Source organism: Pelodiscus sinensis, chromosome 1 (genome assembly GCF_049634645.1).
Source record: "Pelodiscus sinensis isolate JC-2024 chromosome 1, ASM4963464v1, whole genome shotgun sequence".
NCBI classification, from domain to species: Eukaryota; Metazoa; Chordata; order Testudines; family Trionychidae; genus Pelodiscus; species Pelodiscus sinensis.
In genome coordinates, this window is record NC_134711.1 from 158,588,867 (window position 1) to 158,609,564 (window position 20,698).

The 20,698-nt window shown below is 42.8% G+C and overlaps 1 long non-coding RNA gene across 1 annotated transcript in view; it reads left to right on the forward strand.

The window, feature by feature from the left end:
* The first annotated feature begins 594 nt into the window (after positions 1-594).
* Positions 595-20,698, forward strand: part of LOC142826891 (uncharacterized) — a 56,239-nt gene continuing 36,135 nt past the window's right edge. Inside the window, exon 1 of the long non-coding RNA XR_012901153.1 lies at positions 595-758. This is a non-coding gene — a long non-coding RNA (uncharacterized LOC142826891). The remainder of the gene's footprint in view (positions 759-20,698) is intronic.

Below are 20,698 nucleotides of genomic sequence, written 5' to 3' on the forward strand. Positions count from 1 at the left end.
AAACCATTGTGTTTTGCATACAGACTGGTCAGCTCTCTCTTTTCAACTCTGGCAGCTGTTCCCTCTGATCTGTATTCTCATACACCAACTTCTCATTAAGGAATGTTAGGCTCAAACTCTTTGTAAGCAGTTGCTCTCTCCCTATAGTTCTGAATCTGCACACGCTACACCTTGTCTCTTATCTGTGGCAGAAGGTTCTCTACTCTGTATTTGTCATTCCCTATAGATCCACTATACTCCACAGCCCATGCTTCAGGCTATCACGGCTGGCTGGTCTGGTAGGAAGAATGTTTGCCAAGAAACAGTATTGAGAATACTGTAGCTGATGCAAATGAAAGCAAATCATCTGCAGATTTTGTTACCAAAGAAGATGACATTGCACCAGTGCTTGAAAAAATAGAAAAGCCCACAGGCCGTTTACATGATCAGTAACACCAGTTCCCTCATTCCTAAAGCATGCTGGATGGTGGAAAGGCAACCAAACCCTAGAGCAGATCCTCAGCTGGTGAAAATTGCTGAAGCTCCACTGATTGATCTCCAGCTGCTGTGAATTATCCACCCTTGGCAGTCTTCAGTGGAACTATGGCAGTTGACTCTAGCTAAAAATCCTTTGGGAGGAGACTGTTTCCCAAAATTGTCTCATCATCCATGTGTTTATTTCCCTGGGGACAGGTATCAGTTTAGCACTGCATTCCTCAGTATGTTTAGCGAGTCGAGCTCAATCAGGTGCAAACTGTGTCTCCGGCAGGCTGGCTAAGGTAAGGTTACCTCCTTTTCAGAGGAAAGAAAACTGGCATTCATTGAATCCTTACAAACTGATAAAGCTTCCAAACAGGGGAGTATATAAGCAGTCAAATACTGGGAACCATGGCAGTTTTAAAACATGAATTGAGGCAGGGAAGTGAAGAATAAATCAAACAGCTGTACAATTAGCAAGCTCCTAACTTACTTTTAGTTTCAGAGAGAGCGCTCTCATTTGTGCCACAGGGATATGTTTTTAGTTAAAACACCTTGGTTTTAGTCTCTCAGTGCAGCAGACTACTGTACTTAGGGACAGCTGCTTTGTATAACTTATGCGGTGCTGAAGGTTTACAGAAAGATGGAAGGTTTTTCAGCTAGTAGTGTTTACTTCCTGCATCAGTAAATGTCATTCAGCTTTTAATGCAGAGGTTGGGAACCTCAGGCCTGGGGGCTGTATGCAGCCCCTGGCTTGCTTGCCTCCTAGGCTCAGGCTCCCCCATGGTGACACCCTTCCCCCTCCTCCTTACCCCTGCCCCCAAGGGCCTGGAGCACACAAAATTAGTAGACTGAGCCCCCTGGGGTCTGGTGTGTGAGTAGGGTTGCCAGGTGTCCAGTTTTGAACCGGACAGTATGGTATTTGAGCTTTCTGTCCAAGAAACAAAGTGAGAAAATACCAGACATATAAATATCTGGTATTTTCTAATTGTTTTATTATTATCAAGAGTATCAGTATGTAGTTGCATACTGCCTGGCTGGTAAACGCGCTCACGCTGTGTGAGTGTGTCTACCAACTACACAGTACGGGGGAGGGGAGGCGAGGTGGGATGGAATCCCTGAGGCTAGACTTGCTGGGACCATGTGTGGGAAGGGCAGCACCCCAGGATCTGTGTGTACCTGGGCCAGACCTGCTCCCCGACAGCTGGTCCCCCCCGGCCAGTCCTGCTCTCCCTGACCTCCTCCTGGCTAGCCCTGCTCCCCTCTCAGCTGGTCTCTCCTGCCCCCCCCCCCCCCAAATCTGAGATCAAGTGTGTTCGGTATTTTTTTGAAACCCTCTGGTAACCCTATGTGTGAGGAGAATGTGGGGAGTGTTCTTCTCAGTTGGGGGATAGTCAGTGAGGGTGTTTGGGGTTGTTGTTTTTTTGCTTCTCACTTGTGTGCAGCCCCTGACTGACTTTTCTATAGATTAACGGCCTCCAACCCAAAAAAGGTTCCCAACCCCTGATGTAATGTTTGAAAGAGTGGTGGGTTTCATCTATCTATATGTGCATATGTAAATAGCTATATAAGTATGTGTGTGCATGCATAAATATGTAGCATGCCCGAGAGAGAGAGAGAGAGAGAACTATAACTTGGGTTTCAGTGAATAAAGCCAATCCATCTTCTGTCACTATTACCTGCTCTCTCGCACTGTCTGCCTCACAAAATAAGATTTGAATTGTTCAAATTAAATTAGAATGTCAAGGCCTTGACCTGAATAGAAACAAACTGCAGAGAATCATTATACAGAAGATATTCCTATATTGTGCATGGCCTGAAATGCTGTTAATTTGTGAGCCTTGTTAATTCACTCCCAATAGCCTGCAATATTAATGCAGTTGATTGTCAATATTAACATTCAGTATTATATGCATAAAACGCTTCTTGTTTGCTTTTTTTAAAACATGCATGGTCAGATTCAGGTATAACACTCTAAAATTTGTGTTTTTATTTAAGCCATCCAGATCTCATTACATTAGGCAAACACTGCACAGGAGAGAAGTGGATCATGTAAATTCCCCTGATGATATTCATGAATTTTCCTATTGTATATAACAGAATATTCAAAGCATATTTTCAATATATGACCTTGTTTAAATTCTGGTACTGAATTTCTATATTTTATTACTATTTAAGGTGACTTTGATTTACCTCTCTGGATAACATTAAATATTCTGTCTCTTCTCTTTTTCTAACTATAGTTTAACTATTTTCCTTTCCTCTATCCGTTTGGCTGGCCTCATAGTGCCAATCCATATTTCTGGTTGGGATTGCCATCTAAACTTAGTAAGTTTAGCTCTAGACAAAGTACCGTTTTTGATGTGTTTTAATCAGTCCACAATGTATGGCTACTCTGTGCTGTGTCATCGAGTGCTAGAAATGAGATGGCTAAATATTTGTTGCTAGGGGCAGTTTTGCAATGTCTCACATGTAGCATATTTGCTGTTGGTGATAGAATGTGTACAGCCTAATTCTGCAACCATCAATGGCCATTGTCTTTATCCTTATGGAAGAATCCTGAAAAACCAATGTTTGTTTTGGGGGCCATCTTACTGTGTTTAATAAATTTCCATAGGATGGCTGAAAAACATTATACAAGGGAATTTTTTTTTATTAAGTTCCATAGTTTCCAGAGTAATTTTTATGGAAAACTTTTACACTGATGTAAAATCCTGTTGTTACAGCCCTTTTAAATTCTGAAGGACTTAAAAAAACAATAACAACAACAAAAACACCCACCACACATAGCTCTGGGGAAGCCAATGGGAAGATTTGTGGTAGCAAGCACAACACCTAGTAGCTCTCAGGATGAGGTGTTATGTTTATGTGGTGTTGAGTCTTGTGCATGAGAGAGGTCTAAGTATTCCTCTCTCAACATTATCTTGGTTGCAGTACCTGCAGTATATTTTTCATGGTTTTTCTCTGTTATTCCTTTTAAAATTTAAAGGGGAGATGCCTATTGTGTGTTGGACTGTGTAAACTGAGGAGATGATTTGGGGGACCTGTCTATGTGCAGTTTGAGTCCATTTGATATTATAAACTCTGTGTATTTAGTTACATCAAACTCCATTTTGTTTTCTAAATATCATTTTGATTATAAGCTGGCACTGTGCCTTCATATTGGCTCTCTAGCCTCCATACTGAGCTGACATACACAGAAGGTGTTAGAAGAAATACTTGTACCTACCAGCTGGCCAACTAAGAAGGGTCATGTAACCTTGATCATCATCCATTTGAATGGACAAAGAGTTGGCTAATGGTAAGAGCAAACCAGGTTTTCAAATCTGGACTCCAGGAGGCTGGTGATTAAGCAACAGAGTGGCTGCCCCACCTGAAGGGGGGGATTGAAGGTCTGCAAAAGGAAGGGTCTCACACCAGCCTTCTTAGAGGGAGACCAAAATCAGAAAGCAAAGCTATGCAAGAGGAGGAAGGGGAGAGGAAGGATCCTTGACTCCTGGAGGACTCTTATCAAATTTCAAGGAATGAGCAAGTGTAGTGAGGAAATGTAGGCAGGGGATGATATATCAGTGTGTGTTGTTTTGCATAGATCTGTACATCTTTTTGTACTGTCTAGCACAAAGAGTGATTGATTTAGAAATCACTCTGCAAAATCTCTGTAGTATTTAACTATCACATGAACCTGAAGGGCAGGCTATAAACCAGAGTACCCGCAAGAATGGACTTCTGGAAAGAGGATGCTTAAGCTACTGGGGAATTTGGTAGGTGGGGGAAGAGATGTTTTACACTTGTTACTAGTCTTAAGGCCTGAACAGACAGACTGTGGGATTCCAGGGAGGGAGCACAACCCAGCCCTGCTCTACCCCCACTCCAGCTCTGACCCCAGTAGCAGCAGTACTCCACCACCTGCTCTGCCCCCAGCTCAGCTCCTCCCCCATCCTCAGTTCTACCCCTAGCTCTGCTGTCAGCCCAACCTGCTCTGCTGGGTCAATGGTGCAGTAATGGAGAGGGGGCATAGACCAATCCCATTACTGGTAAAGGGAGGAGTGTGCCCCAGGAAAAGACTGGCACCACTGACCTAGACCAAATTGGTACTTAAAAGTGCATAAATCCAGTGTTGAGATCGAAACGCAGAAACTTAGTGTCCAGCTGGGGGGCCACGGTCTAAGCAGACAGCTGCAAAAAAGAAAAACGATTGGCTATGAATGAGGCCAGGTCTACACTAAGGAGGAAAGTCGACCTAAACTATGCAACTCCAACTACGCGAATAGCATAGCTAGAGTCAGTGTACCTTAGGTCGAGTTTCTGCAGCATCCCCCTGTGGGAGATGGATGGGAGACACTCATTACCTACCCTTACTCCTTATGACCTGGTAAAGTGCTGGAGTCAATGGAGATTCTATCAGTGGTTGATTTAGCAGGTCCTTACTAGACCTGCTAAATTGAGCACTGGGAGATGGGTTGTCAGAGCATGAATCTCCCAGTAAATGGAGGCCGGGGGGGGGAGGGGGAAGTGAGATTATATATAGGGGCAACGGATATGATTATATTGTCAGGACTCCTGCTTCCATTCACTTATTGAATATTACAGTTGTGCCCCTTCCCTTTTTTATTTGAGCAGTGACATTGTTTTTCTACTTTCATCTCCCATTACCAGGGCTCCGATATATTGGGAGGCTTTTCTGTGACAGCAGTAGCATCAGTCATTGCATTACATCTGCAAATACCAACTCCAAAAGGTTACTTGGGAAACGGTTCATTCAAATTTTCATTACTGCAAGAGAGCAGTTTTTCTGAAGAGCTGTCCCCTTGTACGACAAATAAAAATCAGCACGGTTTGCTGTGTTCGTCTTGCTCGCCTTCCATCTGCCACAGCTGGAAATAAGCTCTGGGGCCTCTTGAGGGGACAGGCAATAGGAGGGCGTGCTCAGTAGCATGCTGGCCAAACTTGGTGGTTTTTTTTGACTGCTTTGAAAGGCATGTCAAGGCAGTGTCTTTTTTTCCAATTAGCGGAAAAGGCATGCAATTCGGTTTCACTCCGCTGAACCCAATCTGCAGGATTGACAGCATGCCTTGAAGAGATGCCTCCAGTAGATAATTAGAGCGATGTAATGCGAGCACTGTATGAATTAACATTTGCACTCCCATATGAATATTCAGTGCTGAAGGGTGTTTGGTGGTTCAGGTCATTTTCAGTGATTAGCAGGGCTGCCTATGAGGGGCTTGTACAATATTGATTGGTTCAAAATGGGACCAATTAGAAAATTATAAAATGTGCAGTAGGTCAGAGATTAGCTGTTTGTTAGTATTTATAACTTTCCAGTAGGCAGAGACCCAGAACCTACATTGCTCTGTCCAACTTGACAGAAGACAAGGGTCCTTTTTTGGTTGCTAAAAGCAATGACATGCTTTGTTTTATTATATAGAGTGGGAGTATTGCTGGATTTCTTTGGACTGTATTTTTTCCCCTCTCACTTCTGAGTGCCGAGGTTAATAAAAGGATGATATGTTCCAGTTATTAATAAAAAAGGGAAAATCATTAGTCCAGCCAAGCCTGACTATTATAGTAATAAAAATACACAGTTACATTTGCACAGCAGATGACTGCATAAAATATTGATTTATTGCCTTATTTACCTTTGCCCAAGAATTTCATAGCTACAGGGCCATTAATAAATATAAATCTCAGGGGAAGGACCCAACCAAACCATGGAAATGTGTTCAAATCTAACCCAGGGCAAAGTGAGTTCAGGTTTGATACTGGCTCTTTCCCCAATTAACATGTGATAAAGACTCAGAGAGGACTGGAAAAAAACATTCCCTGATAACTGTCAGATTCGGCTTGCTTCCTGATTTATCCTCCTATATGTATTTCATTGATTTATGACATTGCCTCTCATAAATCGCTACGTGTACTTACAATACAGTTAAAACACACACAGCATAACTCATCTACACTGTCAAAAATTTTGATGAAATTCTAAAAACTCACCTTCCCTTTTTAAAAAGAAAAGTTCTCCCTCCTTTTGTTCTTCCCCGCAGAAGAAGCTGGTGTGAATGATAGGCCTTGGAGGCTATCTACTCTGAGTTGGGACAAGGGGGGAAGTGTATGCCAGAAATATCGACCTGTGAGTGGAAAACATCCTGTGAGGAATCATGACTAGGTGTTGGACACAGAGAATAAAATCCTCAGTCTCTAAGAACAGTCAGGTCAGGCTCCTCATTGAAGTAGGAGGAGAAGTCATCTGTAATCCAGCCATGACTCAAATAGCTTTATGGGTTAAAAGCAATATCTTGAGTTCAGGAAATGAAGTGAAGCTAATGGAGGCCATCGAACAGGGGCGGGGGACGCTCTGTCTGCTTTCATCCTACAAGGTGCTAAATGTCCTTAGGTGCCAATGAAGTCAATGGTAATTGAGAGCAGTCAGTACCTTGTAGGACCGAGTCCTCTGTAGGACCATTTCTTAACATCCTGAAGCCATTGCCTTTGTCTTCTGTAATTTACCTAGGCTATGTACACACTACAGCTTATATCTGTAAGTAGAAGTCATGGCACGCAGGGATGTAAGAAGCAACTCCCCTGAGTGATATAAGTTATGTTGACCATACTGGCTTTTATCTCGGTGGGAGAGTTTCTTGCACTGAGATAACTGCTACTATTTATGGGGGTTGGAGTTGTTAAGCCAGTGTAAAAGCTCTCTCCTGTTGGTTGAGAACATCTGCATTAGCAGCAGTGCAGCTGTATGCTCTGCAGAGCACCTGTAGTCTCTGACTGTAAGCTCTTTGGGGCAGAGGCACTCCTTTTTTGATGTATGTAAAAAGAGGAGAATAAGGGGGAATATGATAGAGGTCTATAAAATCATGACTGGTGTGGAGAAAGTGAATAAGGAAAAGTTATTTACTTGTTCACATAACATAAGAACTAGGGGTGACCAAATGAAATTAATAGATAGCAGGTTTAAAGCAGACAAAAGGAAGTATTTTTTTTTCACTCAACATACAGCCAGCCTGTGGAATTCCTTGCCAGAGGATGTTGTGAAGACCAGGAATTTAACAGAGTTCTAAAAAGAACTAGATAAAGTCATGGAGGATATGTCCATCAATACTTATTAACCAGGATGGGTGGGAATAGTGTCCCTAGCCTCTGTTTGTGAGGAGCTGGAAATGGATGACAGGTGAGGGATCATTTAATGATTCCCTGTTCTGTTCACTCCCTCTGGGGCATCTGGTATTGGCCACTGTTGGAAGACAGGATACTGGGCTAAATGGACCTTTGGCCTGACCCAGAATGGCCATTCTTATGTAATGGTGTGCTGGTCTATGATAAGAGCTTCTAGGCAATTTTATAATACCAATAAGAAAGGAGAAGACTACATTCACTATCACATGGTGTTAATAGCACATGGTGAGCAATAATTTTTGTTTCAATCAACATCCAAATAGTACAGCATATAGTTCTCCACAAGTGTCTGTCGAAGCAAATTCCTATCCTCTCTCTGATAACATGCAGGAATACCCAGCTGTAGTTCTTGGGATTTATCAGCAAGGCTCCCAGTCTATACTACGCAACTATAGTGAATTTTGCTGCGTGATGCAGCAATGTTAATTGATTACATCTCTCTCAAACTGGAGGGCATTGTGGGAGAAGCAGGAAGAATCTTGTCCAGATGAGATGACATGGTATGAAAATTCTTGAAAGTTCACAGAGCAGGGGCCCAAACCTGCATGGGAATGCATCAGTGGCTTTCAACCTTTTTTTTTTTTTTTTTTTTTTTTCACCTCATGGCCCAGTTGAAGAAAATTGTTGATGCCTGTGACCAACATAATTTAACTGGAGTGTGGGCTCTGGGATGGGGCTGAGGATCAGAGCTTTCGGGAGTAAGAGCGGGGGTGTCTGGCTGTGGGGAGTGTCAGGGCCAGGGCAGGAGGCTCTTACCTTGAGCGGCTCCTGGTCAGCAGTGCAGTGGGGGTGCTAAGGCAGCTTCCTGCCTCTCCTCGCACCACAGACCATACTGTACCCCCGAAGCAGCCTGCAGCAATGGGAGTGCAGAGCTAGTGCTCAGAGCAGGGGCAGCGTGCAGAGCCTTGTGTGCTCTTTTCTCCCTCCCCCTAGGAGCCCAGCCTGTTGCTGGTCACGTCTGGGATGCAACACAGTCTGAGGTGCCAGTGCAGGTCACCTGAGCACCCTGCAGCAAGGAGACCCAGTGCCTGATATTCTACAACCCAGTGCTGAAAACCACCAGAATACATCTCTAATATAGTCTAGAAAGGGACATGCCATGGGGCGCTCCTTAAGCCTTACTGGAATGAATGCAGATCCACTCTGCTTACAATGCTGCCCAGATAACTGCCATGTCTTCCTACAAACCTCCTCGTGTGCTTCCAAAGTGCTGCTTCAGCCCCTTCTGCTCCATACCCTGTGGTCCCCTCAGCCAGCTGTGCAGCCTGGGTACGGCCAGCACCAAGCATTCAAAAATTGAGGTTGGCTTAAAAAGCATGGGATTCTTTGAAAAGTCATAAATGTTGGCCTCTTTGCCTTGCAGTTTCTGAGTCTTCAAGGTTGACTTTTTCAAGATTTTTATCTCCACGTGTTCTTGGACACATTTCACTAACATTTGTGGTACATCTCTGCTGCCTGGAACTTACGATGATCAAAGTAATTGACTAAATGGTTGTTACCTAGATACAGGAAAACCTTGTAAGTAAGGTTAGAGATACAATTAAATCCCCTCCTCCTCCTGTCTTCTGGGGATTTAAACAATTGATTTTACATAGGTTACAAATTAAAACTTTGATAGCATAAAGAATGCACTGAGTCCTTGAGGCCAACTGACTTCAGTTGCTCTTGAAAAAACAACACCGGCATATGCTAATGAGGTTTACAAGATACGTGATAGATCTATGGGTTTACAAGTTATGAGGATTTGGACTAAAGCAGCATTTGTAGTTGCTATGAGGTAGGCAAGGCACCATAGTTTAAAGTGTGATGATTAAACTCTGTATTATGTGGCAATACATATTTCAGATCTGAATCCTAATCCTAGCCTAGACTAGCTTCTCCAGCCCTTCACCATAACTCAGTCCTTTCTCTCATTGTCAGCTCTGAGGTGGGAGGTGGGAGTTGATATAAAACACATGCCCACTACCAGTGCTTATATTTTCGTGTAATTTTGATGATTAATTTATCGGTGTCTGCTAACAACTATAGCTTGAACTTCTCTAGTCCAGCACTTTCTGGTCTGAAAACATCCATGGTCTAGCATGATTTTATTTAGCCGGATAGTCACTTCCCATGGGTGTAGCCAAGTTTCCTGTGATCCCATAAAGTTTGTTTACAGCCACCAGTCCTGGCTTTCAGTGTTGTGTGCTGTTTGTTTAGTTCTAATTTACCCCTAAATGTCTTATAACAGCTCAGTAAGCAGTGGCAATACTGCTGGACTATATTGACCTCCCGTGATCTGGAAAATTCTCTGATTCAGAACTGGTCAAGTCCCAAGGATGCTGGACTAGAGAGGATCAATATGTAGTGGTTTAAGATGAAAGGCAGAAGAATCCTTGAACCTGACTCTTCTCTCATACCTATTTAACTCTTTGATCCTGATCTGTAAGTGAAAAGAAAATGCGACTCATTGGTGTATACTTTTACAGCAGGAGCCTTCTCTGTGTGGATGTACTGAGTTGGGTATGGAAAAATGGTGCTTTGTATCCACCGGTGGTAAAGCTATTACTTTGCAAACTGTGCCGTCTCTGCAAAGCATAAAAACTTGAGGGCTACGTCTATGCTGGCATGATTTTCCGGAAATGCTTATAACGGAAAAGTTTTCCATTAAAAGCATTTTCGGAAAAGCGCGTCTAGATAGGCAGGACGCTTTTCCACAAAAGCACTTTTTGCGGAAAAGCGTCCGTGGCCAATCTAGACGTGCTTTTCCTCAAAAAAGCCCCGATCGCCATTTTCGCAATCGGGGCTTTTTTGCAGAAAACAAATCTCTGCTGTCTACACTGGCCCTCTTGCGCAAAAGTTTTTCGGAAAAAGACTTTTGCCTGAGTGGGAGCAGCATAGTATTTCCGCAAAAGCACTGACAATCTTATATGATTGTGGAAATTCAAGGGGCCAGTGTAGACAGCTGGCAAGTTTTTCCGCAAAAGCAGATGATTTTGCGGAAAAACTTGCCAGTCTAGACACAGTCAAGGAGTATAAGATAAAGGATCAGATTCTGAACTCAGTGTCCCTAGGAAAAAAACAAAACGAAGCGCCACCACTGACTTAACTGGAAACACTTGGGTTTACACTGGTGTTGCTGAGATCAGAATCAGAGCCAGTGGCCCTTCTGATTGTGCTCTGCAGTTAAAAGTAAAATTATTAAGAGGGATAATTAACTTCCACTGGGAGCTGCTAACAGACTTTTTGGTGTGTGAAATTTCTGTCCAGTGTGTTGGAGTGTGATGAATGGATAATTTATTTCTTAAAGTAGAATAGGTTCACTATTAAACTTTGACATAGGAAGAGCTGTAAATGGAATCTGAAAAGATGTCAGAAGAAGTCACATCAAAGAAGGCAACCAGGTATGTCTAATAAAGAAATGGTGCTCCCCTCCTGCTGTTTAGATCTCATTAGCATGAATGTGTTAATGGGAGATACTTGAGTTGGTAGAAAAGTCCATTACTGAAAGAATTACCTTTCAATGTGGAGCTGGCATGTGAGTTGCCAAATCTTAGTTCACGAGTTAAGATAATTTAGAATTAATTATATTTGGAACACTTTGCATCAGATAGTCAAACAAAGACTTGAATAATCAACAGCCTGTTTAGGCTTCTCCGTCCATTTGAAGCCCCTGTGTGTGCCCTTGAAGCCAATGGGAGCACTTAACATGCTTTGGACTTCCCAAAATCAGGCCATGAAAACTTAATAGAAAAGCCCACTGAAGTCAATGGAAAGATTTCCATTGACTGATTCCAGTGGGCTTTGCCTTTATTTAAATATTTTTATGTTTAGGACCCTCACTTTAGACACCCTTTTAAAAAAAATCGTGGCCTTTGTCCAGATAGTTGCTCACCATTATTCATTTAAATATGATACTGCTACAGCAGAAACTCAGTTATGAACACCAGTTACAAACTGACTAGTCCACCACATGCTTTTATTTGGAATTGGAGGCAAACCATCAGGCAGGAGAGACAAAAACAACACAAAACAAAAAGCAAATAGAACATAAGCTACTTTAAAAATAAAGGGAAAGCAACATTTTACTTTTTGCAACAGTAAAGTTTCAACGCTGTATTAAATCAATAGTTAATTGTGAACTTTTGAAAGAACAAGCATAACATTTGATCAGCATTACGAACATTTTTGAGCTACGTACAACTTCCAGTTGCCAGGGGTATGTTACTCTGAAGTTCTATTGTAATTTGTGTGAATCATGGCAGACTAGTTGTGAATTACTGAGATTTTCATAGAAGCAAGGAGACCTGCAATTATACGATCTTGTAATCATTCCGACATGTTTAAAGAATTGTGTATACACATTGAAAACATTATTTTAAAGGCTGTCACCAACCAAACTGAAAAACAGGTTTTTTCCAAACAGGAGGTAAGATGTGTATCTCGATCGTGTGAATTAAACACTATAAGTCTACACAATGGAAACTCTATTTACACACAGAGTCAACAGGAAGAGAGCAATCTCAGAAAATGAACCTTTTGGGCTTGTCTCTGTATGCAGTTACTCAACTTGGGGAACATAAAAGAAAGGCAAAAACACCCCCCTGTATACTGAATCTGAGGAAGTAATCAATTAATAATGTAATTGATGACATTCAAGATAACAGGATCCCTGCCCTGGATGGAGGCACCGTAAGGGACCTTTGGGTGATGTCGACTTGGATAGGAAGTTTGCCTTTAATCTCTAGAAAGTGTGTTATGATTTTGTTCTCTATGCAATCTTTCTGTTTCTATTAGCCCTACTATCTCTTCCATCTTACTCTTTGGTAATAAACATGATTGTTTTCACTGTAAACGCATTTTAGTGCTGTGGTGTTATACTTGAAATTAGTCTGGGCTGAATCATGAAGACTGGCGTGTACTGTTTGGGTCAGGCCAAGAAATCTAAAACAACAGTGAGTGTGCAGTGGATATAGGATTGCCAGGTGTCCGGTTTTGAACTGGACAGTCTAGTATTTGAGCTTTCTGTTCAGGAAACCAATTGAGAAAATAGAAATGAGAATATAAATGTCCGGTATTTTCTAAATAAGATGTAATGTAGATTATGATGTAATATCAAATGTGTCCGGTATTTTTGTTGAAACCATCTGGCAACCCTAAGTGGATAAAGGGCCGAATGTTACAGGTGGACTCTCCAAAGGGGCTCAGAGAGGGACACGTCTCTATTGTCAACCAGAAAGGCAACATAAGGGCTAGCATAGCCCTGAGGAGATTGATTGGGTGGCAAACAGGCCACAGGTGTCAGGAAGCTGAAGCCCAGTTACTCATAAACAGATCTTCCTCTTGCTGGAGATAGCAGCAGGGAATAAGGTGACTCATGGTTCTAAGCACCCCAGAAAGCCTCACAATGTTTCATCACAAAATATATTCTCCTATTTTGTCACTGTTACCAGAGTCTTAAATATTCATAATCTAAAAATCAGTGTACTGCCAGAAATAATGAAATACAAGACCTTATTGTAGTACAAGCTCTTAAATCTTGCAGAGAAGAGGAGGAATCACCATTTTTTTTTTGGTTCAGATTGTAAAACGGGTGATTTAGCGAATCACAGACTAGTGAGCTTCTACAGGACTCTTACGTAGTCTCATTTTAAAGGTTCCCTTTGTTGTTTGTTAATTTTGTTTCTCATACAAAATCTCCTGCATCCATTTTATGACTTGCCTTGGAAATGGAAAAGCCTAAGCCTAACCCAGCCCAGGTCCCTACAACTGGGATGAAGAGGGCCCACTGCATTTATGTAAACACGAATACTAATTGCCTGTGATTCCCTCCCAAAGACTCAAAGCATTGAGGAATGGGGTGTTTCCCTCAAGTCTCCAGCTAGCATTCTTCCTAGGGCTAGCCCTGTAGGGGAGGCATAGTGATATGAGCCAGAGCTGATGAATTTCTATAGTGCTGTCTTCTGCACAACCAAGGAGGTTCCCCAATATCTCTTTTCTCTGATGCTCCCCAGATAATACACCTTCCCCTCTTTGTTCTCCAAATTTGATCACTGATATGCAGCTCCTTTTTTTTCTTCTTGGTACTGAAAATCCTACTGCTCTCCCAGGCCTGCCGACAGGGGCAGGACTGAGGCAAAGAGAGCAACTGCCCTAGGGTATGGCGATTCAAAAGGGAGTGTGGCTCCGGGCCACTGCTACTGCCAGTGCAGCATCCGGAGCCGAGCATCCAGCCCTTTAAATTGTCGCCAGAGCCCCAGGCGGCATGCACCAGGTAGTGCTGAAGGGCTGGCGAGGGAAATAGAGAGAGGAGCTAGCTCCCGGACCTGCCCCTTCTGCCCGAGGGTTCCCTAGTGGTCCAGCTAGTCCAGTATTCTGTCTGATACTGATCAATAGTGGTTGTTTCAAAACAAAACAAGACGCCCCGGGAACAACCTCTCCACAGGAAAGTTTCTTACTAACTCTCTTGACTAGAGCTTGTATTTTTGGATGTTCCAAATGCCTGCATTTTTGTATCTGTAACTTCAAGTTTAAAGGCACATGACTGGATTACCTTTCTGCCCATAACCTGACAAGGAGGGAAATATTTTACAATTGTAATATTACATTTTTAGTGGCTGTATGTGTAAGACTGAGAGTCAGTTGACCTAGTCAGGTTCTCCTCCTTAGGATAGCAGCAGAGAGGGGCTCTGAGGCATTTCTGTTGTACTAGCAAATATATATGTGTGTGTATTAAAGTTGCTATGTTCAATGTGGGTATTTGAGGCTGGATTCTGCCTCTTTCAGTGTCACAAAGCTCCCATTTGAATGCAATGAGAGTTACTTATCTTGGGAGGTGGAAATCCAAGCCTTCAGTTTTCATGGTGTGGATTCAACAACAGGTATTAAACCCTTTCCTTTCATTCAGAATGGAAAGAGAGCACTGTGTATACAGTAGAACCTCAATTTTATGGACCGACTAGGGTTACCAGGTGTCCGGTTTTGAACCAGACAGTCCAGTATTTAAGCTTTCTCTTTGGGAAACAAATTGAAAAAATATAAATATCCAGTATTTTCTAAATAAGATGTAATATAGATTGTGATATAATGTCAAGTGTGTCTGGTATTTTTGTTGAAACCATCTGGCAACCCTAGGACTGACTGCTCAACCACACACCTCATTTGGAACTGGGGGAAGTACACAATCAGACAGCGGCAGAGACACATCCGCACATCTCGAGTATAGTATTGTGTTAATTACTAAAAAAATAAAGGGAAAGTTTAAAAAATTGACAAAACGAGGAAACCATTTCTGTGCTTGTCATTTACATTAACATGGTTAAAAGCAGCTTTTTTCTTCTGCATAGTAGTTTCAAAGCTGTATTAGGTCAATGTTCAATTGCCAACTTTTGAAATAAAAGGTTCTCAATAGTGACAGATGACAGAACGAGGAGCAGTGGTCTCGAGTTGCAGTGGGTGAGGTCTAGGTTGGATATTAGGAAAAACTATTTCACTAAGAGGGTGGTGAAGCACTGGAATGGGTTACCTAGGGAGGTGGTGGAATCTCCATCTCTAGAGGTTTTTAAGTCCCAGCTTGACAAAGCGCTGGTTCTGATGATTTAGCTGGGTTTGGTCCTGCTTTTAGCATAGGTTGGACTTGATGACCTGTTGAGGTGTCTTCCAACTTTATGGTCCTATGAATGATGATGATGTTTTGTTCAGCATTATGAACAATCTAAATTTTTGAGGTGTGTAACTCTGGGGTTCTACTGCAAATATCTACAGTTTCACCATAGTTGTGAGCTTTTCACTGGGTTTTATTTTATTCTCTCCAAGTTCCTTATTGGGGCATTTGGGTTCTGTTTGTTAGTTTTCCCTGGTCGCAAAATCTGCTTTGTCGTCTTTTGCTTCCAACACTTCTCTTTTGACCACGCCTGTACTCTGTTGCAGTTGCATTGCATATGAGTGAAATTTAATTTCCTCAGGAGAAGGGACTTTGCTTTCAATAGTTGTATGAAATACCAATGCATAATTAGGTAAACATTTAAAAAATGCCAAAGTCCCATTTTCAAAAATAATTTGGGCACTTAACAGTCTTAATCTCATTTCGTCTCCTGTGAGACATCTCTGAAGTGTCTGTTACCTTTGAAAAGAGGACTTAGACTCGTAGATCACTTAAGTACTCTTGAAAATGTTGCCCATTATACTGATGAGGTTCACAGGTAAATATTTATTTGGGTACTATGACTTTTTAAATTTATTTTTCTGAGTAGGCTATATGGGGAGGCCTACATGAAAAATGTTATTGCATATAGAGGTTTTTGTACTAGATTGGTACATGTGAATGTTATGTTTGAGTGTTGTCCACTCTGGCATGATGAATGCAGAAGTGGGGGCCAGCAAAAGTACCCCAAAACCTTGTCTTTCCAGGCTTTGGTATAAAACTCCACCCTCCCCCCATCTTAAAAACCTAGATTTTGGAGATCAAAAGCACTTGATGGTGGCAGTGGATTTTTAACTCACGAACAGGGGTGGACACTTGAAACCAACCCCAGGGCATCCCAAGCTCTTTTCCCCCAAAGAGCTTGAAAAAGAAAAAAGAAAATACAAATTGCAGTCTGTGGCTGCTATCCCCTAGTCAGAGGCATGCAGATCCCACAGACAGGTTTTCCAGGACAAAGAACTGAACCAATACCAGCTTAATAAAAAAGAAAAAACTTTTATTATCAAAACAATATTCCTGTTGCAAGCATAAAGACTAGATGGAAAAAGTCACCAATTAATATACTCATGGGGACATCCCATGGGCCAAAACTTAGAAATGGGTTTTCCTCTCTTTTGTAACTAACAGCACAGACAAAGTCCCACAATAAAACCTAATGGATTTATCTAAACATTACCCTACTTACACATTATGAAGAGTCTTTTCCTTGGAGAGAGACATGTCTTCTGTCTCCCTCAGTATCTAGAGCAAACTGGCCAGAGATGATGACAAAGGGAAAATCCCTTTGTCCCAGTTTGAAATTCCTATCTGCATTTCTATTGGCTGACTGCTACCTAGCTAGGTACAGTTAACCCCTTAGTCCCCGGGCTGTTGGCCATCCCTCATGACCATGACAGAGGGCATGAACAATATTTTGTATATTTTTACATTGAGGAGCTTTAATACACTTATTTCCCTTGCTCCGACTACTTCCGTCTCTGTATCTATATTTTTCTTTAATTTACGTCTCCTTGTAATATAAAGCTTGCCTTCTTCCGAATCCATGACTGCTTTTAATCAAAGGCAAGAATGCTAAAAAGCATTAGATTCCTTATAGCTTGATGGTAGGAGTCCCAAGTCCTGCTAGAAGGATATTTCAGAAAACTTATTTAGAAAACTTCTCCTGATGCAGAAGTCAGGTAATTCATCTGATCTCCCCCCCGTCCACACACACCCCCTCTCTCTACTAGAACACCATCTCACAGAAGGGAAAACCCAGCCAGCCGTGTATGCTCATCACTTGGTCTGTCATTCTGAAGCTCTGATGTTTAATTTGCAATTCAGCATTCAACTTGTCTTGTAATATTGGCTTGCCATTAGGTAGGCATACATCCAATCTCCCATTCAATCCCTGACTCAACAACCACTTAAGTTTGAGGAGGTGGCCATTAAATTGGAAAGGCCTCTCGTAACAAACGAGACACATGTGGGAGTCATCTGGAGAAAGCAGATAGTTACCCTTTCCAGGAATCAGCTGATGTCTTCTCCTGGTGGTAAATTGGAATATTGGAATCAGAAGGAGCTGATGGAATTTATTGCTCTCTGGATATGAAGATGCAGCTGGTGGAGGGTCAGGATTCTTTCCTACCAGGTTTATAACCTGTGTAGTATTTGCTCCTTATTCTCAGGCTGTAATCTTCCCTCTGCTATTTGGGGCTTCAAAACCTCACAGCTGGAGTCTTGTAACTCCTTCTTGTCCAGACTGCCAAAAGATTCTGTCACCTGCCGTGAGTGCTGAATGTTACAGCGCACTTACTCCCTGGAGTGAGTGTATGTAAATATATATTGTGTGTGTGTGTAAATATATCACTAGTCTAGTTAGAGATGTGTATAACTGGTGCAAGTAAGAAAATAATCCTGCCTGTTAAACATACCTTGCATTCATTTTGACAACTGACAGTAGAAAAAGTAACTATGAGAATTCCATCCCAGTCATGCCACCCTAGGTGGTCCAGATAGATTAGAGAAGATTTGAACAAGCATGCAACTTTTGGGTGCTCACGCAACCCTATCCTCTATAACTTTTGAAGCTCCATCATGTGACTTCACTGCAGGATCAAACAGGAGGAGACAATGAGCCATGAATGAAAGCTCAAGTCTTTAAAAATATCAGACTCCTGACTCCGGTATCCCTGTTGGCCCCATGAGCTCCGCAGCCCCGCCTGCTGTAGGCTCCGTAGCCCGCCCGCCCTTGGCCTTGCTGGCTGTGGCCTCCCTATCCCGCAGACTCCAGGACCCCGCTGGCTTCCCGGCCCTGCCGGCTACGGGCTCAGTGGCTCCTCTTGCCCCCGTCCTGAGGACTCCAGTGGCCATGCCAGCTTCCGGGCCTGCTGCAAGCTTTGCTGCTCCCTTTCCCTGTGGGCTCCGCTGCTCCGCTGGCCGGTTCTGCTCCTAGCTGCCAGCAACCTCTGTGCTAGGGCTTTCTAGTCCAGCAATATCTGTTGTCCTTCCAGACCATGGACGTTGCCGGACCAGAGTCCTGGACCACAGAGGTTCAACCTGCACTTACTCCTTTTCAGGAGTCTGATTTGTCTTGCATACGCCTCAGATTGCATTTCACGTAAAAACTACGTAAAATTACAAAAATGTCACAGCACACTATTACTGATACATTAGCTTCTCATTTTGTTTGTATGAATTTTTCGCTTGTTACTGACTTTGCTAGTAATTTTCATGTAGCCTGTTGTAAAACTAGGCAAATACCTAGAGGAATTGATATCCCTCCTGCCCCCCCAGAAGACTGCTACACATACCCCCGACTGAGAACCGCTCCTTTAACACACTCAGAAAACAGAATGACTATACTCAGGAGAGGATTTCAAATGAGTTCCTGAGAATCAACTCTGACAGCTGAAGGCCTTGTGTGGTGCGCAGGACTGCTGATGGTGTGGAGGCAAAGGGGGCAGTTGCTTCGGGCCCTTTAAATCACCACCTGGAGCGCTGCCCAGAGTATATGGTGGGGTCGGGGGAGCTTGCCATGCTCCAGGTGGCACAAGCAGCTGGCTGCCCTGGCCCTGCCCCTTCTGCCTGAGGCCCCGCCCAGGAGCACAGAACCATGCTCCACCTTGCCCAGGAAGTAACAAAACCTGTTATTGCCCTGATGGTATGTGTTAAAGTGGCCTTATTGTTATAAAACCTGTGGCCCACTGATCTTTTTTATCTTCTTTCTGTACTTGATCTGTGATACTCTGATGCAGTTGTTTCTCACACCCCCACCCTTCTTTTGTTAAAAAAAACTCTTTGACGCAGCCTTTCCTTAATTGAAGAATTGTGCTGAGCTTAATGCCAGTATTGTGAGTGCCAGTCTGACATTCGAGGGCTGACAGGGTGTGCTTCAGAGGCCTGGCGTGACTGTGCAGGGTTAAAAGCGCTTCCATTTATAATAGAATTTACATGCCTCAGAGGTTTCCCATCTCTTTAACCTGTCCATAAGGAATTAATAAGCTAAAGGTATTCAGCTCAGAATGGTGGCTTGGTTGCCCTTTTTTTTTTTTTTAAGTGGCTGAGGCACGAGGTGACTGTCGCTTGATATATTTACATACGCTGCCCCATGTAGACATGACGACAGTTCCTTGATACCTTTTCTTTCAGACCTCTGCACTTAATCTTATCCTACATGGTCTGTACATGGCTAGTATAATAATACTTTTCTTTGAGATCTTTGGAGAAAGCTGGCACATAAAAGCACTTTATAAACATTAACTAATCCACAAATACAACTGTAAAGAATATGGAATTCTTCTTTTCACTGATAGGGACACTGAGGCAGAAAGTGGTTCGGTGACTTGTTCAGGAGTATTGGGTCAGTAGCAGAAACAAGAACAGAGCCCAGAACTGCAGACTACTATTTCCTCCTCTAATAATATTTCCTAATCAAAGCAGTTTCTTTACTATCTTTAGTAGCCTACCTACGATTTCATTTTGTTAATTGTGCAGCAAGGTTCGGGACAAAGTATGCCTGATTCTGAAAACTCTTACTACCAGACCATTGATTATACTTGGTAGTAAATGCTATGCTTAGTAGTAAGTGTTTGCAGGATTAGGACCTTATTTAAGAAAATTTGGATATTCTGGTCTATGTCCATAACCCAGTTTTATTTTTCTAGAACAACTGAAGATGAATTTGAAGTATACCAAGAGCAATGCATAGTAGGGATAGAGCAAGCCAATGTAGTTAAAATACCTGTTTTGAATGTTTGCTCTTGACTTGCCCCCTGAAAAATATTGGCAAAGGGAGAGATTAGTCAGACACTATGGGTAGTTAGGCATCCCGCTCCCTGAAAGTCCCAGCATTCATTTGTGCCCTTTGAAAATATCTGCCTGACTTCCTCCTCCCCCCACACTCCATCTCCACATACCTTGGATGTTCCCTGGGACTAGAAGCAGATGTACTATAATGTGCAGCAAGAGGAACTGCTCTGACAGAACTTCATCCTGGCTGAATCTGCGCAGTAGTCTGACAGGGAAGCTGGTTCCTCCAAGAGCTCTAATTCTCCTTGCAGACTGGAGAGGTTAGCTTTCCAATTGCTGAAAACTGCACACCCTTTCCCTACCCCTTACCCTGACTCTTTTTTTCCCAAGGTTCCACCCCCTGCTCACTCCTTTTCCCTTTCCTTCCATTTGCATGCTGCCTCTCCCCCTATATACACACTCACTGATGCCTCAGACTTGTTGCCTGGGAGAAGTTGATGTGGAGACTGATCAATCAGGGGTTGGGAGGGGGCACAGCAGGACACTGCAGGGATTGGTCCCTGGAGCAAGGGTCCAGGGCTGGGGCAAATAATGGGTTGACAGGTGTCCGGTATTGGACTGGACAATCCGGTATTTGTGGCATGTGTCCGG